The sequence below is a fragment of the Lissotriton helveticus genome, chromosome 12 (assembly GCF_964261635.1).
Source record: "Lissotriton helveticus chromosome 12, aLisHel1.1, whole genome shotgun sequence".
NCBI lineage: Eukaryota > Metazoa > Chordata > Amphibia > Caudata > Salamandridae > Lissotriton > Lissotriton helveticus.
Genome location: NC_136073.1, coordinates 134,562,191 through 134,578,122, shown reverse-complemented (window position 1 = coordinate 134,578,122; position 15,932 = coordinate 134,562,191).

The following is a 15,932-nucleotide window of genomic DNA, read 5'->3' as shown; positions in this document are numbered from 1 at the left end:
GATACTGTTGACGATTCCTGTGCAACGCCAAATATTTATTGTTTAAGACACGAATGTTTAGAACTGTGGTAACATGTAAAGAATTTGCCCCGAGCAGAATATTTAGTATATAAGGAACAACCCTCTTTGTACAAATTGAACAGGCTCCTAGACACTGCCCGTGTGCAGTTTCTGTGACTTCTGTGTCCCTGCAGTAATAAACCTTTGGTCTTTGACGCCACCATCGAGAAGCCCGTGTTTCTGTTTGTTTGTGCACCGAGACAGGTTGAACTCCGGGGTCTTCGGGTGTTTTCCCTGACACCTCTGGACGGAACCAAAAAGTCCAGAACTCCAATTGGCGCCCAACGTGGGGCGACGTCATTCGGTACCGGTCCAAAAGCCTGAAGAGTTCGAGGAGCTTCGTGTGAAGATTTCAGAGGGAGGCGCCCCACTTCATCGATCCCGGCATATCGCAAAAGTGGCCCCGACGTTCTCTTCCACGAGGGTTCCCGTTCAGACGGCTGCAGTGGTCCGTTGCCTTGACCGTCGCCCTGTCTTGGACCCGAGGTGCAGTCCTTAGTACGGCGAGACGTGACGGGTTTCTCCTTGGTGACGTCTTCAGTACCTCAGTTAAGTATTTTGTGAGGGTTGCTCCTGTTTGGATAATCCTTTTAGTTCTCAGTTCAGTTCAGTTCTGTAAGATTATCACTGGTTATTCTGGTTACGATAATCATTCTGTTCAGTTCAGGTATCGATACATTTGTCAGTTCTGGTAGGCCTAAGTTCTTGGTTCGAGTGCGCATCTTTTCTGTTTGTGTCTTGTTTGTTTTGTGTTCCGGATTATAAAATGGTAAGTCGGAAAAATTGTATGTTGTCTTGTTTTAGTTGCAACAGTGATTCCCAGTTGGAGGACTCGTGTTTGGTTCCTCCGATTGGAACTCCCCTTTATGATCTATATTGCAAATTTGGTGTGGGCCCTATCTCTTATAACGAGGTATGGATCCGCTTCACAGAGAAAGATGGTGTCCTTAGTTGGCCACTACATGGTAGTTTTGAACCTGAAGTTCTCGATAATCTAGAAAGAAGGTTGTTTAAGAAGAAAGCCCGGCCGGCAATGTTTGATTCTTTCCGTTATTGGCGAAAAGAATCTAAACAGAGAGAAATTAAAAAGTTGAAGAAAGAACAGAAAGAGCAAGAGTTGACTTTAGAACAGTCTGCTAGGCAGCTGCAACTCAACGAGTCTGAGAAAGCGATGGAGGTGGCCAATAGAGAGCGTAATTTAGCGATAGACAAGTGCTATCCTGCTTTACCATCGAGTACGGCTAAGATAGTAGAGGACCCTGAAAAGGATCCCCTGTTGTCTTACTTGTTACGATCACCCCCACCGTATGCACAGGGTGCTACGGCTCCACCTATACCGAATGTTCAATTACCGGTTGCTGGACAACCTGGTGTCCCTGTTCCCGCTCCCCTGAATCAAGTTCCTGTACCTCCTGTGGTCAATATTAATGTTCCTTCGACAACCCCTCTTCTAGGGTTGCCGGCTTCTTTACCTATGCCTGTGTCGCTCACACCTGCTAGTTCACAAGCTATTTTTCCTGCTACTCCTACTGTTCCTAATCTATCTGTTCCAACTGCTACTCTATTTACTGCTTCTGCTAATATTATGACTCCGCTTTCTGTTCGTCGGAGAATCACTGATTCTGTCTCTAATATTCTATCTCCCTTCTATAAAACTCTGATTAAGACTCCTACCTCTGACTCTGTACAGAGGCGTAGTCAGCTTCCCAGTACTGAAGAAAGAGGAATATTAGATTCCACTGCTCTTAGATGGGTTTCGAAAGTTGGAAGATATAATATACAAGATGTATTAGATACATTTATGCAATGGAATGAACCGACACAACGATATGTGTTCGATGAAATGTGTTTCCTTCTACGTGAGGAATTGGAAGAGGATGACCCTGAATCAAATCTAGAAGAATTAATTAATGTTCAGAAAGAGTTTGCTGCAGGTATGATAGTTGGACAAAATATAAAAGAAGCGATGGAACTGGTTCTAAGTTATAGAACCGACTCATCCCTTCGTTCACCAAGAGAGTTAGGGAAACGCAGTACGAAACAAAATCGTCAATACCCAATGAGAGAGGTTCCACCAATTTGGCGTGAAGCTGTGCAAGCTAATGTAAACCTTGGTATTGCAGCCGCTCCGGCACAATTCCAGAGAGTATGGATACATATTCCATGGAAGCGAGCTGAAGTATTAGCAGTGAAACAGGCCTTGCCAGATCCGCGTAAAAATCCTGCAGGGTACTACAAAGAGTTGGCTCAAACGGTTGACGCTTGTGTATTGAATCTTGCTGACATAGATCTGCTATTTGGTAATGTAGTACCGCAACCAATTTGGGCTAAATTTCGTAAAGAGAATCATCCAGTTGCCCTAGGTGGTGACTGGGCAGCTATAATTGCAGCGGATGGTCAACAAATAGGTGGTTCCAAACCAGAACCCCTAATTGCTAATTTGCCTGGTAGAATAATCGATTTAATGAAAACCTTGATGCCAGCATTACGCGTTAACTGGGACAAATTGTCCGCGTGCAAACAAAAGAAAGACGAAAGCGTCTCAGACTTTTTCACAAGATTCGAGGAGACTTTCGTGGATCATAGTGGTCAGGATATGAGCACAGAAGGAGGCCAGAGATTATTTGTTGATAAATTTGTGCACAATCTGTTACCAGAACTTAGTGGTAAATTAAAGAATTCTGAAAGTGCGTGGGCTGTCTCTACGACTGCGCAAATACTTGCGACTGCCCAGTACTATGAAAATAGGGATAAAGAAGAGAAGGAAAAATCAGATAAAAAGACGAAAGATTTAAAAACTAAAGTACTTTTACAGCAAGCTTATCCGCCTCGCACGAATCAGACGAATATGCAGCAAGGGTCATATCAAAGAACGGAATATAATTTTCAAAGACCACAATACCAATGGAATCAATGTGCTTATTGCAAAGTGGAAGGTCATTACAAAAATGAGTGTCCAGTTCGGGCACAAAATAATGCTGCGGCAGCTCAGAGAGGTCGTGGTAGTTCTATGCAAAACTCTAGAGGTCGAGGACGAGGTGCTATGCCTCCGCAGACGAGTGATCGCCCTTCTAATTATTTCGACCAGCGAAATGGACAATCTGCCCAACAGAATAGGTCTCCACAATATCATGTTGAAGACTATTATGAAACTAGTGAGGAAGTTCAGCAAAGTGAGTACTAGGACAGCCATGGACAAAGAGAGGGAGTAGTATCAGTTCCAGTAGATCAGAGGGGGCCTTATGTCGCAGTAGCAACATCAGGTATAGTCGAACCGTTTCTGTTGGATACTGGTGCAGCAAAAAGTTCTATCATACATGCGAAACTCCCTGGCGCACCTTTGTCTGGCTCAACAAACGTTTCAGTAGGTTTTTCGGGCGCCCCTGTTCACAACCCTGTTTCTGGTCCTTTGTCTATTTCTGTTGGACCCTGTCAATTGAAAGCACCCCTGATTTTGACGACAGGTTGTAACGAAAATCTGCTTGGTTTAGACTTGTTAAAACGCCTGTACGCGACATTGTACTGTTCTCCAGCAGGAGTACAGCTTACGTTGGGTAAAAGAATAATCTCTCCGATGTACTTGTCGATGGATGCGCTCCCACCAGAGCTGCGTTCACTCCCTGATACTCTTTGGGCGACTGGTCCTAATGATGTAGGTCTATTGGAAATTCCACCCTATGTAGTAACTTTGAAAGCAAATGTCAAACTTCCACGAATTCCACAATACAGAATCTCTAGTGAAGGTGAGCGTGCGCTCCTACTGATAGTGCATGATCTGATTGAGAAAGACGTTATAGAAGAAACTAGAGGTAATGTCTGTAATAGTCCTGTACTGCCTATTTTGAAACGAACTGACCCTACAAAACCTCCAGTATATAGGTTTGTAATTGATCTCAGAGAGGTTAATAAAATTGTGATCCCACAGTTTCCTGTGGTTCCAGACATTACTGCATTGTTAACGTTGATTCCTGCTACAGCAGCATGGTTTTCGGTTGTCGACTTGAAAAATGCCTTTTTCAGCATTCTGATAGCCGAAGGAAGCAGAGATATCTTCGGTTTCTCTCTAGGAGGACGAAGCTTCAGGTTTAAACGCGCTCCACAAGGCTATTGTGAAAGCCCATCTATTTACAGCCAAGCATTAAAAAGCCAGTTAGATTCCTTCGTACTTCCTCTTGGTTCTGCTTTAATACAATATGTCGATGATCTTCTAGTGGCTGCTGATGACAAAGAAACTTGCAAAACAGCTACGATTTCTTTGTTGCATCACTTGTCAGATTTGAATCACAAGGTGTCACCTTCAAAAATGCAATACTGCTGCCAAGAAGTGACCTACCTAGGTCATCTCTTGTCAAAGGAGGGAAGGAAGTTGACCCCAGAGAGAATAAAAGCAATTACACAGATGAATGTTCCTAGCACGCAGAGAGAAGTACGTGCCTTTTTAGGTATTACCTCATATTGTAGGCAATGGATCCCAAATTTTTCTCTTTTAGCAAAACCATTGGTAGCCTTGACTGGGAAAGGTGTTCCGAGTCCGGTACCATGGTCTGCTGAATGTCAGCAGAGTTTTTCTGAGTTACGAAATGCACTGTGTTCAGCACCTGTATTGGGTACACCCGACTACAGTAAGCCATTCACGCTCTATGTCCACGAGAGAGAAGGTTGTGCATTGAGTGTTTTGACGCAGAAATTTGGTGATAAACAACGCCCTTGTGCGTATTTTTCATCAACGTTAGATCCGGTAGCCAGAGCGTTGCCTAGTTGCTTGAGAGCTACAGCCGCAGCTGCAGCTTCCATTCGACAATCTGCTGGTTTAGTAATGAACAATATGCTAGTGGTTATGGTTCCTCATGCTGTGGATACACTCATGAACCGAACCAAGACGCAACACCTTACCAGTGCTAGATTATCAGGTTATGAACTGACACTGTTAGCTAGTCATATTCAGATCAAAAGATGCAATGTATTGAATCCAGCAACATTGTTGCCGACTAGCCAAGAGTCGAGTGATTCCGAACCACACGACTGTTATTTCAAAACTGAGGAAGAAACAAAAGGACGAATTGATCTAAAAAACACTCCGTTGTCAGATCCAGATGGCACGCTGTATGTTGATGGGTCTTGCTTCAAATTGGAGAATGGTGATGTGACTGCTGCTTATGCAGTAACGACCTTGAGTACGATTGTGGAGACTGCAAGAGTGAGTCAGAATTCTGCCCAGGCTGCAGAATTGATCGCGCTAACAAGAGCGTGCGTTTTAGCTAAGGGAAAGAGAGTGAATGTGTTCACAGATAGTCAGTACGCGTTCGGCGTGGCCCATAGTTTTGGCCGTTTGTGGAAAGAGAGAGGTTTCATTACGTCCCATGGGACTAAGATTCAACATGGCCAGCTAGTTAATGACTTGTTGGAATCTCTAACCTTGCCGACTGAAGTTGCGATTGTGAAATGCAGTGCTCATAAAGCAATCACGGATGATGTTGGTCGTGGGAATGCTTTTGCCGATGAGACTGCAAAACAGACAGCTAGAAATATGATGAGTAGAATGTATGTTGCAACGTCTGCAAGATGGATTTCTGAGTCTGGAATGTGTGAAGACACAGTGGAAAGCGTGAAGGAAATTCAGAAAGAGGCGACTGAGGAGGAAAAGCTTGCATGGAGAGAGAGCACGGGTAAATTGGACTCGAGTGGGTGTTGGATTGACTTGTCGGAACAACAGCGTTGGATGTTGCCTGATGCGTATGTGCTTGCAGTAGTAACGATGGCACATGGAACAGCTCACATCAGTTCAAAAGGGATTTGTAAGATGTTGGCTCCGGTCTGGAAGAATGATGGGATTAGTAAGTGTGCAGAGAGAGTGGTGAAAAATTGTATGGTATGCTTGATGCATAATCCTGGCAAGGGAATCCCCACACCTGCAGGTCACTTCGCTCCTCCTTCCTGCCCCTTTGAAGTGATCCAGCTAGACTTCATTCACATGGATCGTTGTAATAACCTGAAATACGTCCTAGTGGTAGTTTGTGCTTTCTCCAGATGGATCGAAGCATACCCGCTAAAGGACAATACTGCCTTATCCACTGCCAAAATTCTTCTTAAAGAATACTTCCCCAGATACGGAATGCCACGGATTGTATGGTCAGATAACGGAAGTGAGTTCGTAGGGAAAGTTATGCAGAGTGTGTGTGCCGGCCTAGGGATTAGACAGAAGTTTCATAGTGCGAATCATCCCCAGTCCGCGGGTTTAGTCGAGGGTTACAATGGCACCCTTAAACTGAAACTTGCTAAGATACAAGCATCCACGGGTTTGTCCTGGCCAGACGCATTGCCTTTGGCTTTGCTATCAACAAGAGCAACTGTACATTCTAGAGTAGGGCTTAGTCCTTATGAAATAGTTTTTGGTCGTCCTGCAAATGTTTGGGGGGTACCTAGACCAAAAGAATTCAAGCAGCTGGAATACCCAATGTTAATTGATTACCTTTTCGACTTGACTGCTAAATTGAGTCTTATTCACCAACAGGTTTTCGATGCATTGCCAAAGCCACCGGAGAATCCAGGCCATCAGCTGAAACCGGGTGATCAGGTGGTCATCAAAAATTTTGCAAGAACGAAAAATCTTCAGCCCAGATTCATTGGCCCTTTCCAAGTCCTACTAGCGACGAGAACTGCTATTCGTGTGGCCGGAAGGAAAAACTGGATCCATACGACACATGCCAAACGTGTGCCTCTGCCACTTCCTTACGACAACTGGGTAAAAAAAGGAATCGGTGCCTCTGAAACGGAACAAATCCCCAGGTTCATACCTTTCAGCGATGCAGAACTGATCACGGATTCACCAAATTCTGACTCTCCTCCTGAAACTGCTCTTTTGAACCCTGAACATTTGCCATCTGCACCAAAAGGACATTTGCCATCTGCGAACGTGAACATTGCAACGTCAGTTGAAAATACATTGTTTCCAGATCAGACAGCTCCTGCAAAACTGAGATACAACTTGCGACCTCGCAATATGGACAAATAAAGCAGGAAACTGCCTATTTTCAGATTTGAATTTGCTATACATTGCCTCCAGCCAGGAAGTTTGCTAATACTTTGTATTGTTTCTTTTTGTTTTAAAATTGCCTTGCCGTCTGGGTAGCCGTAGGGTCGTGGCTGTGTGCCTAGTTGAATCTGCGGGGGTCAGACACAAGGTCGATCTTTCTGTTAGTTCTGGGAACTCCCAGGGCTGATAGAGGCATTTTCATCTACGTACACATCATCAGTGGTCGCGAACGGTCGTAGAAGATGGAGCTTCCTGAGCTGCAACGAGAAAATGTAATTTATGTTCGCAGAAATAGACTGTACAGAATACTTCACAGCAAATGCTTTCTAATGCAATGTGCAGTTACATTTTTAATTGTTTTGATAACGTTGGTGGGTGGAATCATCTTTGGTGTACATTTGATTTTTATGCCAGTAACTACAGTACCTCCCCTTGATCCTACTACTTCTACGGTTTCTTCTATGCATTCTTTTCACTCATTTCCTGAACACGAACAAGCTCGACGCTCAGAATTTATTAACAATACATTTGTACAGCTCTTGCATCAACACCAACTGGTAGTTAATACTACAGACTGCTGGGTGTGCGGCTTGATACCTCACACTATGGATAAAGGCATTCCCTATTTAGTCTTGCCTTTTAGCTACAATGGATCATTTCAGGCCTTTCAGACCATTTTTTCATATGCCCTTGAGACCTATCCTCCGCGTCCACCACGGTCCACTAAATACAACTCAGCCAACAAAGCTTTAGTCCAGGGAATTATTGACATGATTAAAGACGTCAATAATACTCCATCTTACCCTAGAGATGAATTACGGGTGTATTTGAGTTGGAACTCTACAGAGTATCGCCTTAGTTTGGGAGAAAGCAAGCGTAAAAGCTCCACTTCAGTTTGGGTCGTGCCTCACCGAGGTCAAGTCTGTTTGCAAGGAAATGGGAGAAATCCGAGAGCTCAGCTAGGGAGGAGTGAGTGCGTTGAGACTTACGTATTTCCGTCTAACTCCTCCCCTGCCTTTCTGACTGCTAGGGGTACCTACTTCATCTGTCAGGACAGAGCTTATACATGGCTGACTGCTGACTTCTCAGGTTCATGTTATATTGCTCGATTGTTACCTCCGACATACACTGCTTCTTCAGATTATCACAAGACCAGAGTAGCAAGAGGTGTCTTCAGCAAGGAAGATACCGCCGGTCAAGAAGCTGGAGACTTTTTCAAAGGTTTCCTTCCGTTTTGGGGGCCTATGGCCAATAGTAGAAATCTACGTCAACTAACACGGGTAGTTGAATCTACTATTACAGAAACTGCTGGTGCCCTTAGTAACTTAACAGCTGAGCTTCAGGCGGATCGTCTCATGACGTTGCAGAACCGTATGGTTCTAGACGTAATACTTGCAGATCGAGGTGGGGTATGCAGAATGATCCAATCGAGCTGCTGTGTCTTTATTCCAAATAATGCTCCAACAGTCTATGAAGCAATCTCTAAGCTACACAAGATTTCCGACTCTATACACGTAGATAAGGGAAACTGGTCCTTCATGGAGTGGTTTTGGACTCTGGTATCAGCGTGGGGATGGAAGGTTCTGATGGTCATTGGTGTCATCCTAGTATTTCTGTTCTCGTGCTGTCTTATTATCCAATGTGGTCCCGCTCTGTGTAGTCTCTGTGCTGCAACCTGTTTCAGAAAACCACCTGCATTAGGAGAAAATGCACGAGACAGGATGATGATACAACAACATGTCACTGACCTAATGAGCATAGAATTAGACTCTGACTCTGATATAGACTGAGTAATTGCCTATGTAAGGGCAAAAGGAGGGTCTGAGGTTCCGTGACGATTTTACTCGTGTTTGTAACACTGTCGTAAATACATAATTTTGGTATCAGTGGACCGCAAATGATCCATTTAGTATATCCTGGTGTTTTCGCTATGCTACGAGCAAGAGCACTCCAGTTACAAACACATTTCTGTTCTACCCATGGCATCCATCTTAGAACACGGAAGCCATTTTGTATTCCTTGCCCTCACATAGTCAATGGACACACAATGACCTCTTTTCATTTAAGGACACGTAGGCTTTAGCCGGCGATTCACCTTGCGAGTGACACGTGCACCTTAGGCCAGCAACGCTGTGGCAGCATGACTCGGCAAGAGCTGCCTCCCCAGCCTGAGGCCAGTCCTGCTATACTGGTTCTTGTGTTCGTTGGCCTGATCATGATTAGGCGGCCGAAGCTGGTAACCGTGCCCATTTACGACCCACAAACATCTCTTATCCTGTCTTTCTATCTTCCACACCTGGCTCTGCTCCTTTCCTTCTGGGCCTTTATTAGGGGGAGGTAACGAAATTTACGATGAGGCGGTCCGGGTCTTGAATGAAGAATTGACATGGGATTATGATGGACTAGTGGGAACCCCTCATTCGTAATGTTTTGACATCAGATACTGTTGACGATTCCTGTGCAACGCCAAATATTTATTGTTTAAGACACGAATGTTTAGAACTGTGGTAACATGTAAAGAATTTGCCCCGAGCAGAATATTTAGTATATAAGGAACAACCCTCTTTGTACAAATTGAACAGGCTCCTAGACACTGCCCGTGTGCAGTTTCTGTGACTTCTGTGTCCCTGCAGTAATAAACCTTTGGTCTTTGACGCCACCATCGAGAAGCCCGTGTTTCTGTTTGTTTGTGCACCGAGACAGGTTGAACTCCGGGGTCTTCGGGTGTTTTCCCTGACACCTCTGGACGGAACCAAAAAGTCCAGAACTCCAGACTGCCCAGCTCGACAAGACCCGGCTTCCCTGGCACCTCCGACCTCTACTCACCTCTACAGCCAAGCTGAGAACCGTGAGTGCGACGAGACCTCAAGGGACCGACTATTGCCAAGACTGCACGACTTCTTCACAGCAAGCCCGCCGAGTAATCTCCTGGCGAGTGCTTTGGGGTCTGAGAAGCCCCGACCCTGAGCAGCTCCAGCACCGAAGATCAGCCTCCCAGCATCTCCACGATCGGCGTGGGGCCCTTCTGCTTTTTGCTGCTCACCGTGTTGTTTGGCTACTAGCCCGCTGGCTTGTGGCCTTCTGAACGACGCCCGACGACATCACTGCTGCTGGTCTGGTTGCTCCAGACTGGCTCTTGCTCCCTTCCCGAAGAGGAGCACCCCGGACCCTCCTGGTCCACTCAAGACGCCATTTTGAGTCCACCGCGTGGGCTTGAATTAGCCAAGGCTTTGTTGCCCAATCCTGGGTACTTCGACGCCGACAGCTTCATCCATCGTGGGACAGCTCGGCCCTCCATCCTGGTCGCCGACAACGCCTCCTGGTCCGTGAGATCTGCAGAGCACAGCGTCGCCCACTCACCTAGTCGAGGTGACTACCATCCGTTGCCCTCCTGGTGCCCACTGACTACTGGCTAGTAGTCACGAACTTGGTCCCCTCTGCTTTCAGGTGTCATCCATCTTCAAGATCCCGGCTTGGATCACTTCGAACTCTCTTCACTGGTCGCCTGCCAGCATCTTTCTTCCAGGCTCCTGGTTCGTCAACGAGGATTCCCGACGTCTTTTGAGACATATGCAGCTTCAGCCCCTGGGCTAGGTAACTTCGGCATTTCGGTGCCACAGCATAGCCTCACTATCCAAGGGTCGGGATCCACTTTCGTTTTCTCCCTACCAGGTCGGGTTCGCCCGTGAACACTAACTTTAACTTTACTAGCTATCATAGACTTTGTCCCGCATCCCGCGTGAGAGTGCACACTCTGCACCCGAGTCCCCTGGGCCTCCTAGAAGTAATCTAACGATTCTATAGTCAAGTCCTAGCGATTCCAAAGCCTATTAGTACTGTACTTACCTGCTAGTAATTTCGCATTCCACTTTTAGAGTATATGGTTTTTCGTGCCCCTCGGGCATTTGTATATACTGTGCTAACTTAAGTATTTTCGTAAGAGTTTTGTTGTGTGCCTAGCACCCTGTCCTCATAAAGAGTACAGGGCTGTTGTGATTCTAATAAATACACTGTTTATTTTCATAACACTTGTGTGGTGTCCTTTCACTGGGTGTTCAAGGGGTAATGTGATGGTAAAACAGCTGGCTTAACACGCCCTCTAGAGTCTTAGCCTTAGACTGCTCGTATCCATGCTACTAGGATAGCTGGTCTATAAGGTTGACTTACAACCAATCATCAATAAGGGTTGTTTGGACTGATATATAGTGATCACTAGAATAGTGAACACTGCACATCAGGCCAACTTCTCACATTGGTGGCAGCGGTGGGATTTGAGCTTGCTGTTGTTTTACCACACATATCCTAAGAATATCTTGTGAAAGATCACATAAGTACTAAAGGTACATATAACTTAGCTTAGAATACTCTGAGTTCTACTGAACCAGCTGTTGTAGCTCCTAGGGCCTAGCACACCCTAAACTACAACTCTAGCAAGGGATCAGTAGGCAAACATATAGTGTAGGTAAGTGCACCACTTACACCTCACTAGAAAAGCATGTCTAACCATGGAGAGTCCACTGAGACTCCCCTGGTGAGTGTTGACCCTCCACAGGTCACTTCAAGATATGCAGCTCTCACTTTCCAGGAGATGAGACAAGTCTGTACCTCCAGGAAACTGAAGCAGGGGTCTAACCCCACCATTCCCTTTCTAATAGGTCTCTTAGAGACATATGATGCCAGAAAAATTTCTCAGTTACATGAGAATATGCCAGCCTTAGAGGGAACCTCTGGGGATCCAGACCTCCCCAACACTGCTGCTGCAGTTGAGGAGGAGGATCAAGAGGAACTCTCTGGGGATGAGGTAGACAAAGGTCTTGAGGTAGTCAGAAGGCTAACTAGGGCCAACTTAGACTTACTTGGGCTAGGATCTGGGGGACCCCCAGTACTAACCCGAAGTGGGCCTAACCTTGGAGTTAGGAGAGATAGATCTCTTTCTAGGGACTCCAATAGATCTCTGTACTCTAATGCCTCTTCCCAGAGGAGGAGGAACTCTCCACAGAGGAGAGTGACTTCCCCTCAGAGAATAGAGCATGAAGCTAGAATGAGACAGGCTGCTCTGAGCATTGAAAGGGAAGAACTTGCCCTGGCCAAAGAAAAGCTTGCCTTTGCTAGAGAGCAGCAGACGAGTGGGCTAGCTCCCACTGGTGGCAGCAATCTCCCAAGAGATAGAGAGAAGTGTTTAGATACTAAACACCTGACTAAGATAGTGCCCCCCTTTAAACAAGGGGATGACATCCAGAAATGGATGGCTGCTTTGGAGAGGGCCTGCACTGTGCAGTGCATTCCCCGAAGTCAGTGGGCAGCTATACTGTGGCTCTCCTTTGATGGTAAAGGTAGAGATAAGCTCCTCACTACAAGAGTGGAGGATGCTAATGATTACCAGGTCCTGAAAATGCACTGGTTGATGGGTTTGGTTTAACCACTGAGCAGTACAGGTTGCTGTTCAGAGACACCCAGAAAACTCAGTCTCAGGACTGGTCTGACTTTGTGGATTGTGCCACTAAGGCTTTGGAGGGCTGGTTGCTGGGTAGCAAGGTTACAGATTACACAGGATTGTATAATCTTATGATGAGAGAACAAATTTTAAACAATTGTCAGAACCAGTTGTTGCACCAGCACCTTGTTGATTCAGATCTGACCTCTCCCTAGGAATTGGGAAAGAAGGCAGACAAATGGGTCAGGACAAGGATCAAGCAGAACCAGAACCAGAACCAGGGTGGTCAGAAGAAAGCAGACCAGAAGGGTAATGTTAAGAGTGAACAAAATGACCAGAAGTCTTCACCAGGTCCCCAACAAACCAAAGAGGGTGGGGGTCAGGCTTCCCAGGAGAAGAAGACTCAAGAAGGCCAGTCAAAAAGGTGGTGCCAGTACTGTAAAAGTAAGTCTCACTGGTTTAGTGAGTGCACCAAAAGAGGAGGACAAACTCCTGCCACTACAGCCCCTAAGGCAACTGCACCCCCTAGTACAGTCAGTAGTGGTAGTGTACCTCCCAAGGCATTAGTTGGGTTAACCTTGGGAACTGAGGGGTCTGACAACTTAGTTGGCACACTCACTCAGGCTGTCCTTGTCTGTACAGGGGATATGGATCTATCCCCTGATATAAGTCCCAATACTTTGGGCAAATACAGGCAGACACCTTTGATTAATGGCAAAATGGCTCAGGCCTATAGGGACACTTGTGCCAGTGTCACCATGGTGACACCTAACTTTGTGGACCCTGGACAGATCATGCCAGGTACAGATTTCCTGGTGACCAATGCTAGCAACGTCACTACCAGTCATAGTATGGCGATTGTGGCTTTCTCCTGGGGTGGAGTGAAGGGTCAAAAGAAAGTTGTAGTCAGTTCAGACCTCCCAGTTGATTGTTTGTTGGGCAATGATTTGGAGTCATCACTATGGTCAGAAGTGGAGCAGAGGACTCACATGGAAATGTTAGGCTTGCCAGCACATGTGCTTGCTGTGACTAGGTCACAAGCCAGAAGATGCCCCACTGAACAGGTGCTGGATCCTGAAAGTATGGACCAGACACCTTCCAAGAAGAAGAGCAGTAGGGTTAAGGCTTTGCCTTCCCCCTTGCCCCAGGTTGAGGATCAAGTCTCTGAGGAGGCTGATCTGAGAGAACTGAGGGAAACTGAGCCTAAAGAGCTTGAACTTGATCAAGTTGAGTTTCTGGGCTCAGGGGGACCCTCCAGAGCAGACCTGGGGAAGGCACAGTTAGACTGCCCTTCCCTTGAACCCCTCAGACAGCAGGCTGCTGCTGAGGCTGCAGGGAATGCCACAGGTGCCCACAGGGTATACTGGGAAGATGGACTCCTGTACTCTGAGTCAAGAGACCCCAAGCCTGGTGCAACAAGGAGGCTGGTCATCCCCTTGTCTCTGAGAGGTTTCCTTCTCACCTTGGCCCATGAGATTCCCCTTGCAGGTCATTTAGGTCAGACAAAGACATGGGACAGGCTTGTCTCACACTTTCACTGGCCCCACATGAATGAGAATACCAAGGAGTTTTGTCGCTCCTGTGTCACTTGCCAAGCCAGTGGTAAGTCAGGTGGCACCACAAAGGCCCCCCTCATACCACTACCTGTGGTGGGGGTTCCCTTTGAAAGAGTGGGGATTGACATTGTTGGTCCAATGGAACCCCAGACAGCATCAGGGCACAAGTTTATACTGGTGGTGGTGGACCATGCCACCAGGTATCCTGAAGCTATTCCCCTTAGGACCACTACAACACCTGTAGTGGCAAGGGCCCTAGTTGGAGTGTTCTCCAGAGTGGGTTTCCCTAAGGAGGTCGTTTCTGACAGAGGTACAAACTTCATGTCAGGATATCTGACTGCAATGTGGAAGGAGTGTGGTGTGAACTACAAGTTCACCACACCCTATCACCCACAATGCAATGGGCTTGTTGAGAGATTCAACAGGACCCTCAAAGGGATGATTCATGGGCTACCTGAAACTCTTAGGAGAAGATGGGATGTCCTGATCCCCTGCCTCTTGTTTGCTTACAGAGAGGTCCCACAGAAGGGGGTTGGCTACAGCCCCTTTGAGCTTCTGTATGGGCATCCTGTAAGAGGACCCCTGTGTTTGGTGAAGGAAGGATGGGAGAGACCTCTCAAAAAGCCTGCAACCAACATAGTGGACTATGTACTTGGTCTCCGCTCCAGGATGGCTGCGTATATGGAAAAGGCATCTAAAAACCTGGAGGCCAGCCAAGAACTTCAAAAAGCTTGGCATGACCAAAAGGCTGTTCTGACTGTGTACCAGCCAGGACAGAAGGTGTGGGTGCTGGAGCCAGTGGCCCCAGCAGCTCTGAAAGACAAATGGTCTGGGCCCCACACCATCATTGAGCAAAAGGGAGAGGTTACCTACTTGGTGGACCTTGGAACTCCCAGGAGCCCTCTCAGAGTGCTCCATGTAAACAGGCTCAAGGCATATGTTGACAGGAAGGACATGAGCTTGCTCATGGCCACAGATGAGGGACAGGAGGAAGAGAGTGACCCTCTCCCAGACCTGCTCACTCAGAACCCTGATGATGGATCAGTAGATGGTGTTGTCTTTTGTGGCAGCCTCACTGAACATCAGCAACAGGATTGCAGGCAAGTTCTGCAATCCTTCAGACATATGTTCTCTCTGACACCCAGCCAAACTGATTGGTGTACCCATGATGTTGACACTGGAGACAGTCTGCCTGTCAAGAGTAAAATCTACAGACAGCCTGATCATGTTAGAGACTGCATCAAAACAGAAGTGCAGAAAATGTTGGAGCTGGGAGTCATTGAGCCCTCAGATAGCCCTTGGGCTAGCCCAGTAGTTCTAGTGCCAAAGCCTCACACCCAGGGTGGTAAGAAAGAGATGAGGTTTTGCGTAGACTACAGAGGCCTCAATGCAGTCACTAAGACTGATGCCCACCCAATACCAAGAGCAGATGAACTTATAGATAAATTGGCTTCTGCCAACTTCTTAAGTACATTTGATTTGACAGCTGGGTATTGGCAAATCAGGTTAGCTGAGGAGGCCAAACCCAAGACAGCATTTTCTACCCCTGGTGGGCATTATCAGTTTGTGGTAATGCCCTTTGGTCTGAAAAATGCACCTGCCACCTTCCAAAGGTTGGTGAATCAAGTCCTCACTGGGCTGGATGACTTCTGTGCAGCATATCTTGACGATATTGCTGTCTTTAGCTTCACCTGGGAGGATCACCTGGTCCACCTGAGGAAAGTGTTAGAGGCTCTGCAAAAGGCAGGCCTCACTATCAAGGCCACTAAGTGCCAGATAGGGCAGACACAGGTTGTATACCTGGGCCACCTTGTAGGTGGAGGCCAGGTTCAGCCACTGGAGAGTAAGA